The sequence below is a fragment of the Zingiber officinale genome, chromosome 10A, assembly GCF_018446385.1.
Source record: "Zingiber officinale cultivar Zhangliang chromosome 10A, Zo_v1.1, whole genome shotgun sequence".
Classification (NCBI taxonomy): Eukaryota; Viridiplantae; Streptophyta; class Magnoliopsida; order Zingiberales; family Zingiberaceae; genus Zingiber; species Zingiber officinale.
The window spans coordinates 35,573,705-35,593,553 of record NC_056004.1 but is presented as its reverse complement, the minus strand read 5'-3'; positions in this window follow the sequence as shown (position 1 = coordinate 35,593,553).

Below are 19,849 nucleotides of genomic sequence, written 5' to 3'. Positions count from 1 at the left end.
AAGAAAGGTATAACTAGTTATTTATTCCGTTGTATACTAGTTTAGTTTTTCTTTGTATGGATCCTGAAATACCAACACAAGAGGCTAGCGATTTTGTGTTTCGATTTTGTGCTTTGATCTTGTGCTTCGATTGAGGTCTCTTTAGTTAAACCTAGGGTTTACTTTGAGGAGTTTAAATATTCAATTTCTTTGAAAGGCTTTGTCTAGGAAGAGATTAATTCCCGAAAATCCCCTCCCTTCCACTTAAGTCCTCTCTTTTATACCTAGGGTACTTTGTTCTCTGCTATCCCTTAAATTTATTTCGCTATCTATTTGATCAGCACGGACTTGCTGGGTTCTTGGTCATCCGAAAAACAACTTACGGCTTTGCTTAGCTAGAGGTCTCGGGTTCGAACCTCGGCCCGACCTCTTTTTTGCCTCAACTTCGTTTCTTTCGGTAAAAATGCCAAACGAACTCCGAAAATTGCCTAAAAGTACTCTAAAATTTTCTAAAAATCTCTAGAATATTTCTAAAGTATTTCTAAATATTTATAAGCACTTTTAGAATTCGTAGTAAGGAAATTTTGGGTTGTTACAATTCCCCATACCTTATAAAAGTTCGTCCTCGAACTTAGAATAATTCTGGATACCTCTGTCTCATACTGTCCTCACGCTCCCAAGTAGCTTCCTCATGCTTCTGATTTTGCCAAATGACCTTCACTAGTGGCACTTCTTTGTTTCTAAGTTTCTTAACTCCTCTGTCCACTATCTGTGTAGGTCTGCTCTCATAGCTAAGATCCTCCTGGATCTGCACTGACTGAGGTTGAATCACTTGGCTGGGGTCGTGGACGCACTTCTTTAGCGTGGAGACATGAAATACATTGTGTATTGCTGACATGTCTTGTGGTAAGTCCAGCTTGTAAGCTACTTTCCTAATCCTTTCTGTAATCGAGTAGGGTCCTACGTAGCAAGGAATTAACTTGTCCTTTTTGCCAAATCTCATTAATCCCTTCATAGGCACAACCTTGAGGAATACTGAATCCCCTACTTGGAATTTAAGTGCCTACGGCGTGCATCAGCATAACTTTTCTGCCTACTCTGGGCAGCCTCAATTCTCTATCTGATCTTCTGGATGGCTTGAGTGGTTTCATCTATCATCTCAGTCTGCCTGCCTAGTTCTGATTCCATCTCTTTTCTTTCTCCAGCCTCCAGCCAGCATATGGGTGATCTGCACTTTCAGCCATACAGTGCCTTGTAAGGTTCCATCTTGATAGTGGTCTGGTAGCTATTGTTGTAGGCGAATTCAGCTAAGTACAGATACTTGCACCAACTGCCCTTAAAATCTAATGCACAAGCCCTGAGCATGTCTTCTAAAATATGATTTACTTGTTCTGTCTGTCCATCAGTATGGGGATGGAAGGCTGTGCTGAACTTGAGTTTGGTGCCTAATGCATTCTGAACACAAAATGAGAGGTGAAGCGCCCATCTCTGTCAGAAACGATAGACTTGGGACTCCATGAAGTCTGATCACTTCCTTAACGTATAGCTGTGCCAATTGCTCTATAGGGTAGGACACCTTGATGGCTAGAAAATGGGCAGACTTGGTCAATCTGTCCACTATCACCCATATCGCATCATATCCATTAGTAGTTCTTGGAAGACCTTCCCACTTCCACTTTGGTATTGGGAGAGGCTGTAGGACTCCTCCTGGTCTCTGGTGTTCTGCTTTGACTCTCTGGCATGTCAGGCAGGTGCTGACATATTTTGCAACATCTCTCTTGAGTCCAGACCACCAAAATCTCTGTTTCAAATCTTGATACATCTTGGTGGAACCAGGATGCATGGAATACAGTGTACTATGAGCTTCTTCTAGAATCTTCCTTCTCAATTCCTCATCATTGGGGACACAAAGGCGGCTCCCCTGATAGAGGATTCCACTGTCTGATACTCGAAACTCTGAATTTTCTCCTTTTTGTATCCCTTGCTTGATCTTTTGGATATCTGGATCTTCACTTTGTTTTCTTTGTATATCCTCAAGCAGGGTTGACTCTAAGGTCAATGCAGAGAGTTGTCCGTAAATAATTTCAACTCCAAAGTCTGACAATTCCTTCTGCAGTGGCAGTGCTAATGATGACAAGGGCATCATGGTTGCACTGGATTTTCGACTTAGTGCATCCGCCACTTTGTTAGCTTTACCTATGTGGTAGAGGATTTCACAGTCATAATCTTTAACCAACTCTAGCCACCTGCGCTGTCTCATGTTTAAGTCTTTCTGAGTAAAGAAATACTTCAAGCTCTGATGGTCTGTGAAAATCCGGCACTGAACTCCATACAAATAATGTCGTCAGAGTTTTAGTACAAAGATCACAGCTGTCAGCTCAAGATCATGAGTGGGGTAGTTCTTCTCATAGTCTTTGAGTTGTCTAGAAGCATAAGCTATAACCTTCCCCTCTTGTATGAGTACAACCCCCAGGCCCATCTTGGAAGCATCATTGTATATATCAAAACTCTTGTCACTCTCTGGAATAGTCAGAATGGGGGCACTGGTCAGTCTTTTCTTCAGCTCTAGAAAACTGTACTCGCACTTATCTGACCACTTAAACTTCTTGTTCTTTCTGGTCAGGGCTGTAAGTGGAGAGACTATCCAGGAAAAGTCCTCCATGAACTTTTTGTAATACCCTAACAGACCTAAGAAACTTCTGATTTCTCTGGCATTTTTGGGTCTACACCAGTTGCTGATTGCCTCTATCCTGGCAGGATCTACCTTGATGCCCTCTTTTGAGATGACATGGGCTAAGAATGCTACTTGGTCTAACCAGAACTCACACTTTGAGAATTTTACATAGAGCTATTTCTGCTGAAGGATCTGCAGCACTATTCTCAAGTGGGTAGCATGGTCCTCTGGAGTTCGTGAATATATAAGAATATCATCGATGAACACAATCACGAATTTATCTAGATATTCCCTGAAGACATGATTCATTAGTTCCATAAAGACTGCTGGAGCATTGGTCACTCCAAATGGCATCACTACAAATTCATAGTGACCATATCTCATTCTGAATGTTGTTCTGGGTATGTCACTTTCTTTAACCTTCAGCTGGTGATATCCCGAGCGCAAATCTATCTTCGAGAAAACTGTGGCCCCTCTTAGCTGATCAAAGAGATCATTTATTCTGGGAAGAGGGTACTTGTTCTTAACTGTTACTTTATTCAGTGCTCTATAATCTATGCACATCCGCATAGAACTATCTTTCTTCTTAACGAACAACACTGGAGCTCCCCATGGTGAATGACTAGGGCGGATGAAACCCTTGTCAAGTAGCTCCTGAAGTTGTCCTTGTAACTCTCTTAGCTCTGCTGGAGACATTCGGTACGGAACTTTTGAAATTGGACCGGTACCAGGAACCAATTCAATTTCAAACTCCACTTCTTTGTTGGGAGGTAGTCCGGGTAGCTCTTCTGGAAATACTTCTAATACTCACAGACTACCCGAACATCTTCTTGCTTGAGTCCTTTTTGTTCTCCTGTATCCACTATGTATGCAAGAAAACCAGCACACCCTTTAGCTAACATTTGGTGAGCTGTCAAAGAAGATAGGAACTTCTTAGTCCTCCTCTTTGGGACTCCCGTGAAGTCAAAGGGTGGTTCGCCTTCTGGGCTGAAGATCACTTTCCTTCTACGGCAGTCCACCGAAGCATTGTACTTGCTAAGGAAATCCATGCCCAGAATGACATCGAAATCTTGCATCGCAAGGACTACTAGATCAACATATAGCTCTCGATCTGAAATTCTGACTGGTACAGCCCGGAGCCACTGGTTGGACTCCATGACTTCCCCAGAAGGTAGGGTTATCAAAAACTTGGAGTTGATGCTCTTTGTAGGCACCTGAAATTCTTTGGCAAAGGGCACTGATATAAAAGAATGGGTCGCCCCAGTATCAAATAGTGTAGTAGCTAAATGCTAAAAAATAACTATTTGACCTGTTACGACCGTGGAGGCACTAGCAGCTTCCTCTTTAGTGAGGGAGAATACTCTGGCACTAGCTGGAATTGGTGGGGCTTCCAACCTTCCTTGACTGAGCTGGGGTCCGTCCAGAGTGGCAGGCATGTAGTGCAACTAAGGCTCGTTCCCGTATTGCGCTGCCTGTTGCTGAGGTGCTTTGAGCTTGTTAGGACATGCCTTAGCTAGGTGTCCTTCTTGACCACACGAATAACATCCAGTCATACCAGGCTCCTGGATGTAGTCTCCCACATTTAGGACATGGAGGGAACTTGGCCTGCTTGTTTACTGGACCTCCCTTTTGGCTGTCTCCTGTATTCCATCATTTCCTTTTGTTATCTTTGTCCTTCCAGTTTTGCTTACTTGATTGGGGTTTCTGACTCCCTGCTGTCTTGTCCTCTATCTTGACTAGCTTGAGTTGCGTTTGTTGTGCCTTGATGCTGTTCAGATAGTGCTCAGTGACTAATGCCCTGCTGACCAGCTCTTCACCAGTCTGTGGTCGGTAAGTTCCACTACTCATGTTAAGTGCTATTTCTGGCCTCAGCATTCGGAGCATCAGTCTGACTCGTTCTTTCTCTGTACTTACTAGCTCTGAGCAGAGACGAGCTAGCCTATTGAACCTTTTGACTGCTTCTTCCACTGGCAGGCCACCTTGTCTGAATTCTATAAACTCCTCATAATGTTTATTGGTAATCCGTTGGCAGAAGAATTCTTCGTAAAACTCTGTCTCAAAGTCAGCCCAGCTCATCTGGTTGGCTGCTCTCTTGCTCTTAATTCCCTCCCACCACATGTGAGCATCTCCAGACAGGCAGAAAGAGGCACACTTGACCTTTTCGACTTCTGGCCAGTCAAGAAGCTCCATTGTGCTCTCTAGCGTTTTGAACCAAGCCTGGGCATCCCAGGGCTCAGTCGTGCCTGAGAAGCTTTCTGGCTTCAGCTTCAGTCACTGTATTAGATATGCTTCTTGTCTTTTTGGTGCTGTGGCGACTTCCAGGGCAACTGGTGGAACCTCAGTCACTACTGGGGCCTCTACATTGATAGTTGGGGGAGGGGGGAGAACTGGCTGTTGATTGACCATCAGGTTGGCAATCACTTGTTGCTGCTCTGCTACTTGTCTCTGAAGTTGAGCAACAACTTCAGAGAGATTAGGCTCAGTTGTTCTGGGCTCTTCATTCTCCTGAGCTCGGTCCTCAGTACGAGCGGTACGGGGACGTCCTCTTCTTGCCATCTAGTTATGCAGAAAGAAAAAACTAAGCATAATTCTTGACTTTAACATATATGAGCAAGTACTTCTAAACATTTCTCTAGACTGCACATAAGTAATAAAGGAAAACATTTATAGAAAGTATAAATACATTCTTACTTGAAGATGGCAAGGTTGATGCTAATGTGTGTGTGATGCTGAAGAATGGGAACCGCTCTGATACCACCTGTAACAGCCTCCCTCCTCCTTGCTACTCTTTAAGGAGTGGTCCTTACTTAACTATAAACTTTATTTAACTAGTGTTGCTCACGCTATTAATAGTGATACTTAGAACTTTCAGAAAACTCGAAACATGCGATTAAGTAGCAGCTGAAAACATAAATGGCTCATCTTAACATTCTACTCAAACATTTGTTCGCAACTAAAATATATCAATCTGCACATGCATGCGACGGTGATACAACTCAAATAATGGGACTAATGTGCATAGCAATTGAAACAAAAAAAAACATTCTATGAACAAAACTAGCAACACGAAAGAACAATTCCAGCAATGCAAGAAGGAAATCAATCCACCTAAGTTTCATTAACAGTCTAAAGACAAAATCTTAATAAACTTTTGGCGAAGTGTCCCCAAGGCTTCCATTTATCAGTCACCACACACCCATCACACATCTCCTTGTCAACTTCCTTTACTATAGCTTTCCTTTTCCTTTATCTGCAGTAAGGGGAAATGCAACTATAAACGGATGTTTAGTAAGCATTGTCTAACTCACAAAACTCATATATGCATATGTATAAGAAAATCCGGAAATATGATAAGAAGCTATTCATGTGACAATTGATTCTAATCAACAAGAAATCTAAACTGCATGCTTGGAATAAGAAGGCAGTTCGAGTTTAGTATAGCAGTAAAAAGGGGACTCGAATCTGAATCTGCATTTGCTAAAACTGCATGCTCAAAGTAAAACCCTTTCTGTACATTGAAGAGGTAAAGAAAACTAAAGATTGCCTGATTGAACTAAAGCCATTCCTACACATTGAAGTAGTGAGAGGACTAATTCTGCATTCCCATCTTAAAGGTCGTTCCTATCCATTGTCTAGCAAGAGGGTTCTAGCTGCAATGCTTAAGGGAAGAGGGATGTTCTATTCATGCTTGAAAAAAAAAAACAAGGGAGCATCAAACCTGTAATGCTAAAAGGGCCAGCTGTTCGTGCCCATTTCATAGCACAAAAACAAACTAAGACTTTGCTGGAATTTAAATTTCTCTAACACTTGCTTTACTGATCCAGATACATATAGTTTATTACTTCAAAATAATAATAAATTCTCTCTTGGGCCCAGGAGTAGTACCAAAGCGTGCTCCCTAATAGAGGCTGGGGTAGCGAGCCACCGGTCCTACGAGGGTAAAGACCTTGGTCTTACCAGGGCCAAGACCTCGGACTTGGTCACCTGGATTTATTTTTACGACAACCTTGGAAGTCGGGTACTAGCCTCTTAAAATAAAATACTTATTATCTGTTTAGTACTCCTAACACAAAATGCCTCGGCATTTCTTCGAGCACTTGGCGTGCTGCTGATCTCAATTCTGAAATTTGGGGGATCCCATCAAGACCTTGGCCTCTCTTTATTTCAGCTACTCATAAACCTCTAAAGAATTTAATAGAACACCTATTTTCCCACATACAAGCAGATCCTAGGGTTTTTTTTTCATAGAGCAACAGAATCCTTTAAGCATGCTACATCAGAAATGGAAAGGAGAAGGCAAATCTCGGGACTACTCTTAAACCCTAAAACCTCAATTCTGTATAGCATATTCTGAAAGTAAAGAAAAGGAAATCGAAGCTTGAAACTACCCTTACTGCAAGTGAGTAACACTTACCTTTGTTCTTGGACTTACAACCGAAAAAGAGGCTTCTAGGTTTTTAGAGACTTACAAATTTCGGCAACTTCTTCACGTCTATGCATTCTCCTTGACGAGGTGATCGCGATGGTGTGGAAGGCTCCCGGAAATCACCCTCGACCGGTCGCCGGAGAGGAGCCCTAGGTCCTTCTTCGTTTTCACCCAAGAGGAGCCGACGCCGTGCGCGAGAGGAGGAGAAGAGATTAATTCCCGAAAATCCCCTCCCTTCCACTTAAGTCCTCTCTTTTATACCTAGGGTACTTTGTTCTCTGCTATCCCTTAAACTTATTTCGCTATCTATTTGATTAGCACGACCCTGCTGGGTTCTTGGTCATCCGAAAAACAACTTACGGCTTTGCTTAGCTAGAGGTCTCGGGTTCGAACCTCGGCCCGACCTCTTTTTTGCCTCAACTTTGTTTCTTTCGGTAAAAATGCCAAACGAACTCCGAAAATTACCTAAAAGTACTTTAAAAATTTCTAAAAATCTCTAGAATATTTCTAAAGTATTTCTAAATATTTATAAGCACTTTTAGAATTCGTAGTAAGGAAATTTTGGGTTGTTATATTGCCCAACATAAGAGATCAATGATCGCGGGCCTTGGAGTAGGAGTCGTCACAGGCTCCAAACCAAGTAAAAGAAACTTGTTAGTGATTGTGTTTGTTTCTTTTCTTTATTCAGCTACGTATTCTGTTTGTTTTACGAAATGAGTGAAAAAGTCACGAGTATTATTCACCCCCCCCCTCCAAGCACGTCTTCGATCCTACAGAAGGTACTAAGTTAAGGGGGAGCGAGGGCCTTGAAAGTGTTCAAATCCTAGTACAATTTAAGGGGAAGTGTTAACTTAAGGGGGAGAAAGAGTTTAATTATTTTGAAAATATGTTGAAACATTGTTGTAAAAAAATTATTTACTTTGAGAAAATTTTTGAAAAATCAAATCATTTTTTAGAAAAATTTTCTTCAAAATCATTTAAAAAAATATTTTTACTTTATTCTAAAATACATTTTGACAATATTTTTAAAATTAATTTGCTGAATTTTTTTAAAACATCGATTTGAAAAAACTCTTCTAAAATTTGTCTAAAAATATATAACATTTTCTAGATGATTAGATTACTTTTAAATATCAGGTTCAGGGGGATAAAATGATTCTAAGTTAGAAACTTCTTGAAAATAGACTATTTTTGAAGTTTTAAAAGTGTGTTTTCTTAAAGTTTAATGTTAAAGTTGTTTCGTAAAATATTTCATTAAATATTCATTTTGAGAATCATTTTAAATACAGTTTCAAATTATACGTGTTGAAAAATTAATTTGAAAAATATTTTAATTTTTGAAAACTACTTTAAACCAACTTTGAAAGATGTTTTTGACCACCTTGGAAAAGTTTCATTCTTGCAAAACTTATTTTCAATTTTCCTTAAACCTTCTCATGTTTAAAGCATCTTACAAACATTTTCAAAGTTCAAATTCCTATCTAAAGTATTTTGAACAATTAATACTAGAATATTCTTTAAACTCCCTTGATAATTCTGAAATTTCTTTGTTGCCAAATATTGATACTTAAACCTCAAAACTTTAGTTTTTGGGTTTCCTAAAGGTTTAGGGATTCCAAGTCATTGTTGGTGCAATGACAGAAGTTTAGAGCATGTTTTTAGGGGGAGTTACTCTTTAAGAACATGAAAATTAATTTTTCATATACCTTGGAAGGTGGTTAACCTTCGTTTAGAGTAAATGTTCAAGGTTGAGCATTGAAAAATAATGAAGAGTGGATATCTTCATTGTTGAGTTGTGAATGATCCATGATGAGCATTGTGAAGAGGTTTAGTGCTCAAGGGTAAGCATTAGATACAATGAAGGGTATGAGACCATCATTATGGTATTGTGCATGGTGAGTGAGGTTGCGAACAACGTTGAGTAACTCTTTAGGAGGAGAGTTTTTGATGTGTGCCACTAGGGGGAGAGTGTAGGGTTTAAGTTAGGTCTTCATTGCTTCTCTAGGAATATTTAGAGGAGAATGTATGGTCTAAATTATTCCTTCATTACCTAAAGAGGGAGTTTGGCCTCTAGAAAGAGAGAGAATGAAGGAAATCCTCATTCATGCATTGGCATGAAGAAAAAGTTGAGGCTATGAGATTAGCCTAACTTAAATGTATTGTCAAACATCAAAAAAGGGAAGATTGTTGGTGCAATATTCCATAGGTCAGGTTGACCAGTTTAACTAAGCTTGAGTTGGCTCAAGCTTGAGTCTTGATGTTTGACAATACATGGAGATTGTAGGTGCAATTGTTCGATTGGCGAGATTATTGGATTGATTCCCCTCTGGTCAAGATTTGACCAGTTTGATGTGAAGAAGAGTTAAGTAGGTAAAAGGGATTGACCGGATACTTGATTGGGAAAGTCCTAACTGGAAGTTAGGCAAGGGAAAATCCTAGTGAGTGAAGCCAGGTGAAAGACCTAGTGAGTGAAGCTAGGCAGTTGGGAAATCCTGTGAGTGAAGTCAGGTGAAAGACCCAGTGAGTGAAGCTAGGCAGGTGAAAGTCCCAGTGAGTAAAACCTGACAGTAGGAAGTACTGGTGAGTGAAGTCAGGTGAAAGACCTAGTGAGTGAAGCTAGGTGAAAGTCTTGGTGAGTGAAGCCAGGCAGATGGAAAGTCCTGGTGAGTGAAGTCAGGCATATGGAAAGCTCTAGTGAGTGAAGCTAGGCAGAAGAAAAGACCTGGTGAGTGAAGCCATGCATGTGAAAATCCAGGTGGTTCAAGATTGACTGGACATCTGGTGTTAGGAAGCCCAAGTAGGTCAAAGGATAGACCGGACACTTGGCATGAGGAGAAAAGTCCAAGTGAGTCAAAGGATTGACCAAACAGTTGGTAAAAAAGTCTCAACAGGTCAAGGTTGATCAGATTCTAGGCAGAAGGAGTCCCAACAGGTCATGGTTGACCATATATTGGGTTTGTGAACCTTGGACTTGAGTTTAGGTAAGTCAAGGTTGGGGCAATCAATTAGCAGATCAATTAACCTAAGCCCAATCAATCAACCGATCAATTGGGAGAGTGTTGCAACAAGCAGCGACCCAATCGATCGGACGATCAATTGGGAGCAAATATCGCGAGCACAGAGAGCTACCCAATCGATTGGCCACTGCCAATCGATTGGGCAATCAATTGGGCACCGTCAATCGATCGACCGATCGATTGGGGGGCTGAAAATCACACGAAGTCACGATAAATGTTGAATCGATCGATCAATTGATTCAGGTTTCTCCAGTAGAGCACAGAGGTGCTCTTAATCGATCAACCGATCGATTCAAGCCTCCCCAATCGATTGGTCAATCGATTGGGATGTGACTGTTGCGAAGGAAGCGTCGGGATTAAAGCATTCTTCCTCACAGCGACTCGTAGATGACTCTCCACTGTTTTTCTCTCACGATTCTTACAGGTTCACGCCAATTTTTTGAAGCTTCTTGGAGTAAAGTGTTGCTGCACTTCCAAGGTCAAGATGTGTTCCACACAAGGAGAAACAAGTTAGGGTTTTGTAAATCTTGTAAGATTTATATTGTATAAGTTTATTTTTCTTTCTTCTTGTATTGAGAGTTTGTATAAGGCTTCTCCGCCTTCGGTAGTTACTTTAAAGGAGTGTTTTCATAGTGGATGAGTGAGTGAGGGTCGGATCCTTAGATTAGTCACCTCTTCTTGAGGTGGATACCAAGTAAATCCTTCGTGTTAGCGTTGTAAGAGTGTTTTTTGTTTCATTCCACTGCATATCATCATCACGAAGCAAGACAACGAACGTGACGAGCTATTTACCCCCCCTAGTTACAAATGGACCATAACAAGTGGTATCAGAGCAAGACCGCTCTTCACCGAAATCATCGTCGGAAAGGGCAACAAGCTAGAGGGAGAAGAAGTTAAAGCAAGTTCATCAAAGTAAAAGACTTCAAAAGGCTCAACTTCAAGATAGAATTCCGAGATGGATTTGGATTTGACACAAGAGGTGTCTCCACCATTCATATCAATGAGCTTCGATTCTTGGAAATCAAGGATCGAAAATTTTCTTATAATGGACATAGAATAATAGTTTGCTCTAATGGAAGGTTTTCAAGCTCCAACAAATAACAAATGAAAATTTCTCAATAAGAGTAAGTGGAGCCAAGAGCAAATCCAAAGATGTGAGGCCAACGGTAAAGTAACCAAGCTATTGGTTAATTTATTGCCGAGCAATATTTTAAAATAAATTGGAGAATTTGAAGACGCCAAAGAGCTATGGAGCAAATTGGCTAAAGTTCATGAGGAATCCTCCACTGTACCAATTCAAGAAAAATCCAAAGAGGGCAACTCATTAGATCAAGAAGGAGAGGAGCCCGAGGTTGAGAGATACTCAACATCGGAAGAAGAACAACAAGAAGTTTCATCCTCAACGGAATGCAATGAAAAGAGCAAAGAGGGAGCATACTCTTTGTTCCATGTACAAGATGAAGATGAAGAAGTCTCCACCTCTAAGATTGAGGGGGAGCGACATTTGGTGACTCCGGACCAAGAAGAAGGAGAAGTTTCTACTTCCGGGTCAAGTGAAGAAGAAGAAGATGGGACATCCTCCAAAAATCAAGAGACATCAAATGGAGGATCAAGTGACATCCATACACGTGAAGGTATAAGTAGTTCAATTAATAATAAAAATCATATTATTTGCTTTGAGTGTAGGGAAAGAGGACACTATAAGAGCAAGTGTCCAAAATTGGCCAAGAAGAATGGCCAAGTGGCGCCTAAGGGCAAGGAGAAGCTCAAAGAGACCACCCCCATGACAAAGAAGAGCAAAGAGCGCATAGTGTGTTTCTTGTGCAATCAAAGAGGACATTACCAGAATCAATGTCCTAAGGGGAAGAAATCAGTCAAAATCAAAGGAGGAAGCTCAAGTCAAGGGGGAGCTTCCAAGGTAAAACCCAAGGTATCATTTATTAAATAAATTCCTTTGACACATGATAAAATTCATGCTAGAAATAATTTATATCATTTTAATGCTATTTATTATGAAAATAGAAGGCATGATAGAATTAAAGAAAAGCATGTGACTTATCATGCTAAAACAACTCAACCTAGGGCTAGGAAGGTAGAAAACAAATTAGGCAATTACTCTAAATATTTTAGTTGTAGGCCTAAAAATAGAATTGCTCATAGAAATCAAGAAAAATCAAAATCTAAGGATTTAAGGTTGGAAAACCAAGCCTTGATATCAAGGCTTGATAAATTAGAAAAGACCCTAAAGAAAATAAAAAATATTATTAAGGGTCAAAATGAGCATAACCTAGGTTTGGATAAACAAGAGTCATTCTATGACCATAGAGGCTTGAGATACAAACTTAAGGCCAAGAAGAATGTGACATTTTATCATAGGGTTCTATATAGTTATGGAACCAACCCTAGGTCTAGCGATCAAGTCAAAAATACAGGGAAAGTTATCTTTAGGAGTATTTTTGTCAAGACTAACGTGACTAAGACTTCTAAGAAGTCAAAGAAAGTCACCAAGAATATCACAAGGGAAGTTATCCCCAGAGTTGACATAGAGAAAGTGACCAAGACTTCTAAGAAGCCTAAAAAGGTCATTAAGAAGGTATCTAGGGAAGTTATCTCTAGTAAATACCTAGAGCATCCAAGGAGCACCAATAGGTTTTGGGTTCTAAGGAGCATATTCTCTACACCCTAGATGAGTTTAAAGAGTGTCAACTCAAAATGGGAAGGGTGGTTAACCCAACCTTGATAAAATTGACACTTGGAGGCATTTCCAAGGTTATTGTTAACTTTTGAAAATGAAATAGATTATTGTTTACTCTTTGGAAGAGTAAAATGTGTCAAAATTTGAGAAATTGAACTTAATTTAAATTGACACACTTGAGAAAAGCAAAAAAAATGTTAAGTTAGAGTTTGACATTTTCTTGAGAAAATGAGGGTAAATCTAAGATCAATTTTAGGTTTAGCTAAGGATTAAAGATACTTAGATAGAATATCTAGGTATATTTTATTTATGCTAAATTGTCATTCTTTGTTTGTCCATCATATGTCATGACATCATTTTTTGCATTCATGTTTATTATGAAAAATACAACAAAAATACCATGTCATGTCATACATACATCATATAGCTATAGTTTATTTTCTTTTGAAAATTATTCTTTTTGATGTATGCCAAAAATCATCATACATTATTTTAATTTCCTTGTGATTAAGGATAATGACATTTACTAACAAGTGACATCCTAGGTGGATGTTCAAAATTCCTAAAATGTCTAGATAGATATGCATGATCCTTAGTTTAGGACAAAACCAAAATCTACATCTTACAAAGACCATAAGGTGACTTGTATGTGTTTTAGTATACATTAAATACAAGTGAGATGCTAAGATAATGATCAAGACTTAAGATGTTGATTTAGTGCATCTATTTGAGTTTTGATTTCATCAAAACACATAGTTATGTGTACTCCAATCATTAAGAAAGCTAATGTACAAGTCATATGCATTGAGTCCTAAGAACATGGTTGGAAATTAGTTTTGAAAAATGTTTTAAATATACTATGAAAAACCTTGGGAAAGACTATCTTGTAATACTAATCATCATTGAAAAGTTAGATACAAACTTGGAAGAAACATTGAAGTTTTTATAAGATTTCAAGTTTGTGTCAATTTTTGAAAATAAGGTATATTTTCTTAGAAAACTATTTTTCCATTGATCCTGTCGAACGCTGAATCAACGGACGCTGGGCACGTGGCGCTCTCCGAATGGCTGACGTAGATCTTCGACCGGTCGTACGGACCTCCGGCGAACCTGCAAGGAAGTCGAGCCGGGATGGGGTTCCCGGTGACAACCCTCCGACACTCAAGTCAGGCAAGTGGACAACAAAGAAGTGGCTCTCAATCTCAGAGAATGCGTACCTCCGGTGAAAAATGAGGACCCTTATATAGAGCCAGGAAGAGGCTTATGCACACGTACCGAGGCAAATACGTGTCTCCTCACCATACCTCAGTATGGGCTTGTCAGAAGAGCTTACCTGACACCATACTGCTACAGTCCGAGCACATCTTTGATGGGACAGCGGAACCCTCTGTCGTAAGATCCTGCGTATGGCCTGGTCGTTGAGCATATCCACTGTCAGAAGTTGTTCCCTTGTCCTTTTGTCTCTTCTTACTCCATGTCGAGCGTCCGGTCGGTCGGCAGTCCCCTCACGTCCGGCCGGCCGTAGGTGCTGGTCCGCTCGGGAGATTCCCAGTCGTGTGCTCTGCTGACTGTTCACAGTAATGCTACTTTAGGCCTTCGGCCGAGTGGGCTCCCCGATCGGCCCGGCGACCCTGTTCCCCATGAGCGTCAGAGACCCGACTCCCCGTCAGGTTGTTTCTGATTCCTCTATGACCCCGTTCGGCCGACCGGTCTTCCCTTTTCTGGTCGGCCATTTGACTCTTTGACTTCACGTGGCGTTGACTTCCCTCAGAGGGGGGTCCTTGTTTTTTACCATCGGATCACTTGCCTCCCCTTCAAGTCTAGTCGAAGGAGGCGATTAGTCCGACTGATTGGACGATTGTTTCGCCGAGCGGCTCATCCAAGAAACCATACTCCGCTCGGCCGATGTGGTGCTAACTACGACCTCAGTCAACGCCACCATCCCTCGGATCTCCTCGGAATTTGCGCCAATCTCCATCATTAAGGCCAAGCACGCGCTCTGTGCCTTGATAAGGCGCTTATTAAATTCTCTCCCGTGGTGGAATGTCACGTGGTATTGTTGTCGTCATCGTACGGCGGCGGCGTCACAGGCGAAGAGACCGAGGCGATTTGAAATGGACGGCCCGATGCGTGCTTCGATTCTCGCGACCTGAATCCGACGGTGGAGGCCGCTCGGGCTCATCCCTATAAAGCCTTCGCTTTCTCCGTCTTCGCCGCATCTCTGCTCTCGCGTGCCCAGAAGCTTCGGCGTTTTCAGTGCTCCGGCGACTCCGATTCTCCTTTTCCGGTGATCCCGCGTTCTTCGTCGATCCTCCTTCTTTTCTGTAAGGTTTTCCTTCTTTCTCTCTTTGTTTCTTGCGTCTTCTCTGCATTTCTTTCCTGAGTTTCGATCCTCAGGGCATCGTTTCATTTGCTGTCTTCTTTCTCCTATCCTTTACCTTTCTTCGCCTTTTTTGCTTTCGTCCGCTCGGACAATGGCTAGCTCTTCCCAGCCACAAGACCAAGCCCTCGGCCCATGGTATACCACCATGGAGTCGCGCTTCGATCGGCGCGACGCCGACATTCTGATAGATAGTTTTGACATCCCTTCTGACCTCGAACTTATCTTACCCACTCCCTCCGCTCGGCCACACAAACTGTCGCGCGAAGCCTTTTGTGTTTTCCGCGACTAGTTCACTGCCGGTCTGCGACTTCCAATTCATCCCTTTATCATTGACGTCTGTAATTTTTTCGGCGTTCCGCTCGGAAGCCTAGTTCCCAACACTTTCCGCCTTCTATGCGGTGTTGTTGTCCTATTCAAAATCCATAACATTCCCCTCCGACTGGAGGTTTTCTACTATTTCTACTACCCTAAACAATCTGAGCCGGGCACCTACATGTTCCAGGCTCGGCCCAGTTTAGTTTTCTTCAATAAACTACCCTCTTCCAATAAACATTGGAAAGAATTTTATTTTTATATTCGCCTTCCCGAGCGGGCCCCCTTCCTAACGAAGTGGCAGATCGGACCACCAACCTCACCAGAGCTCAAAAGGTTCAAAACCCAACCGGACTATTTTCATGCCGCCAACATGCTGGCCGGTCTGAGGTTTGACATCAACAAGTTCCTGCCTGAAGGGGTGATGTATATATTCGGTCTGAGTCCGATCAGGACCCCCTTCCGAGCGGCTTCGGTAAGAATTTTACTTTGTGCATTCGTTTTAATTGCTAACTGATTTTCTCTGCTTTTCTTCTCAGCAAACATTGTCATGGAGTCGGTGATGGATGGTATTTTGAAGAGGAAGGCGGCGATGCTCGAAGTCGTGGCGGCCAAAGAAATGGAGCAATTGGGCATTCAGCCGGTTGGCTCCAATGAGGGGGAGAGCGGGACAAATGCTGGGGAGTCGGCCGCTCAAGCTTCTCTCCCAGAGCCAGCGGCTGGCGCAACTGCAAGTCGAGAGCCTTCCGCTCGGGAGGAGGGCTCGGCGCAAGAGGAAGAGTGCCCCCTCCGACAAAAAAGACGTCGGGCGGAAACGCCACTTCGCTCGGCTACTTCTGCGATCCATCCATCCGAGCGGGTCACCGCCGCTTGTCGAGGCAAAGCTCCGGAGATCGAGGCGATTTCGTCCGATCGGACTCCCTCCCAACTTGACGCGTCTGCGGACCCTCTTGAGGCCGTTCCAGTCAGCGTCCTTCCGCCCGCTCCCCGCCAAGTCCATCGTTCTATAATTTTGTCTCAGTTTTCTGCGCCGACTTCCGCTCCTTCTCCGGCTTCCGCCCAGACGACCCCCGGTCGGCGCCGCACCGTCCGAGTCTCACTTCACCTCCCGACCGAAGAATTGCTGCCCGAGGCCGATCGACCCACTGCGCCCGAGCACATGATCACAATGAAGGGGCCCTTAGCCGAAATGTGGGCCGACGCTCGGGCGCGTGTGGCGATGATTCCACTCAGCAACTTGGCCAATAGCCACATGCAACAGGCCACCGGGGTAAGTGCATTTTCTCAAGTCCTTTACACATTTTTTCCGATCGGCTACTAATAATTTTTCTTTTGTCAGAGATGGGTGGAGGAGATTGCTGTCTCCAACCGGCTTGCCATGGTGGACGAGGAGCTCAAAAGGCTACGGAGTTCGGGCGGCGCTCCTTCCCAATGCCCTTCATATGCCGAGCTTCAGAAGGAGCTCAAAAAGACCCAAGATCTGTTGGAGGCCGAACGGAAGAAGACGACCGTCCAGGCTCACAATCTGGCCAAACTTGATCGCGTGAATAAATCACTGGATCGCAAGATAAGCCTAGCGATCGAGCGGAAGAACATGGCTATCTCCGATTTGGAGAAGAAAAATGTAGAGGCTCGGGGGCTGGAGCAAAAAGTTAAAGAGCTGATGGAGCAGCTCGATGAGGAGAAGGTGGGCCGCTCGGCCGATGCAATTAAGCATAAGGACGAACTGAAAACTCTGCAGGAGTCCCTCGCCGCCTCCTAAGTGGCCTTCAAAGAATATCAAGAGGCTGAGCCTGGCCGAGTCGCAGCCCTGAGGCTAAACTACATCCGTTCGGCCGTATTTTCAGAGAAAGTCTGCGAACGGATGTACACTGCCTTTGACCTTGCTATGACCGCCACCACAACATATTTGAAGTCCAAGGGTCTTCTTCCCGACTCTGCTCTCATCCCGGACGCAGATCAAGTGGTGCTCCTTGACAACATCCCGAAGGATCTTTACGATTATCTAGAATAGAAGTTTATATGTAATTCGGCCGCTCGGCTAAAAACAGTCACTTTTTTGTAATTCAGGCGCTCGGCCTTAAGGTCTTAAATGTATCCTTTCACTTGCTTTTTCATTTATTATTCAGTATGTGTGCTAGCCGCTCGGATTACCAACTGTCATTGTTTGTATTCCCTTAATTCTCCTTGTCATTCGCCTTTCCTCCCACCTTTCTCGTGTTCGGCAGGGATTTTTACGAAGTCTTTTGGATAGCTAGTCCGCTCGGCTGAATATATCCTATTTTGCAAACGGGATTTCCGCCGGACATTCACGAAGTACTTTTGATTAGTTGACCGATCGGCTAAATATATCCTGTCTTACAAAGTCCCTCTTTATTGTCTTCTTCCGCCCGGAGGATTTATAGTCGCCGGCTCGACTCTTGATTTTTAATGTCGGAGCTCGATAGTCTTCCGCTCGGAGGGTTTATAGTCGCCGGCTCGACTCTCGATTTTTAACGTCGGAGCTCGACGGTCTTCCGCTCGGAGGGTTTATAGTCACCGGCTCGACTCTCGATTTTTAACGTCGGAGCTCGACGGTCTTCCGCTCGGAGGGTTTATAGTCGCCGGCTCGACTCTCGATTTTTAACATCGGAGCTCGACGGTCTTTATAGGCCTCGACTCTCGATTTTTAACGTCAGAGCTCGACGGTCTTCCGCTCGGAGGATTTATAGTCGCCGGCTCGACTCTCGATTTTTAACGTCGGAGCTCGACGGTCTTCCGCTCGGAGGGTTTATAGTCGCCGGCTCGACTCTCGATATTTAACGTCGGAGCTCGACGGTCTTCCGCTCGGAGGGTTTATAGTCGCCGGCTCGACTCTCGATATTTAACGTCGGAGCTCGACGGCCTTCCGCTCGGAGGGTTTATAGTCGCCGGCTCGACTCTCGATATTTAACGTCGGAGCTGCTCGACGGTCTTCCGCTCGGAGGGTTTATAGTCGCCGACTCGACTCTCGATTTTTAACGTCGGAGCTCGACGGTCTTCCGCTCGGAGGGTTTATAGTCGCCGGCTCGACTCTCGATTTTTAATGTCGAAGCTCGACGGTCTTCCGCTCGGAGGGTTTATAGTCGCCGGCTCGACTCTCGATATTTAACGTCGGAGCTCGACGGCCTTCCACTCGAAGGGTTTATAGTCGCCGGCTCAACTCTCGATATTTAACGTCGGAGCTCGACGGCCTTCCGCTCGGAGGGTTTATAGTCGTCGACTCGACTCTCGATATTTAACGTCGGAGCTCGACGGTCTCTAAGGCTAATTTTAACACTTCAGTTCGGCAAAGATATTTGCTATCTTATCATTTTGCTTCCTGCATTACAAGGACATGGACGACCAAAACATATATAAAATTACATTTAGCGAACCTCTCATCCAGCTCGGTACGGCTGGAGATGATTCGCGCTCCATGGTCGATCTAGCTGACGTCCGTCTTCATCCTCCAAATAATAAGCACCCGAGCAGAGCTTTTCGATGACTTTGAAGGGGCCCGCCCAAGGAGCCTCCAGCTTGCCGATGTCGCCGACCGGCTTTACTTTCTTCCAGACAAGGTCGCCAACTTGGAATGCTCTAGGGATCATGCGCCGGTTATAGTTTTGCTTCATCCGTTGCCGGTACGCCATCAGCCGGACAGATGCCTTGGCTCACTCTTCGTCGACTAAATCCAGATCCATGTTCCTCCGCTCGGCGTTATCATCATCATAATTCTGGATCCGAACGAACTCGACGCCGACTTCGACCGGAATAATCGCTTCGCCGCCATACACCAAATGGAAAGGCGTGACGCCCGTTCCTTCCTTTGGGGTCGTGCGGATGGCCCATAAGACGCCTGGCAGCTCGTCCACCTAGCTTCCTCCCTTGTGGTCCAGTCGGGCTCGAAGAATTCTAAGGATTTCTCTGTTGGTTACTTCCGCTTGGCTGTTGCTTTGGGGGTACGCCACGGAAGTAAAGTGTTGTTCAATGCCATAACTTTTGCACCAATCTTCTAGCAGCTTCCCGGCGAACTGTCGTCCATTATCAGATACAAGCCAGCGAGGCATGCCGAACCGACAGATTATATGCTGCCAGATAAACTTCTTGACCATATGCTCGGTGATCTTGGCTAGTGGCTCGGCCTCCACCCATTTGGAGAAATAGTCGACAGCCACCAGTAGAAACTTCCGCTGACCGGTCGCCATAGGAAATTGGCCCACAATATCCATTCCCCACTGGTTGAACGGACAGGATACGGTAGCTGCTTTCATTTCCTCCGTCGGTCGGTGGGAGAAGTTGTGATACTTCTGGCAGGAAAGGCACATCGCGAAGGTCCGAGCGGCGTCTGCTTGCAAGGTTGGCC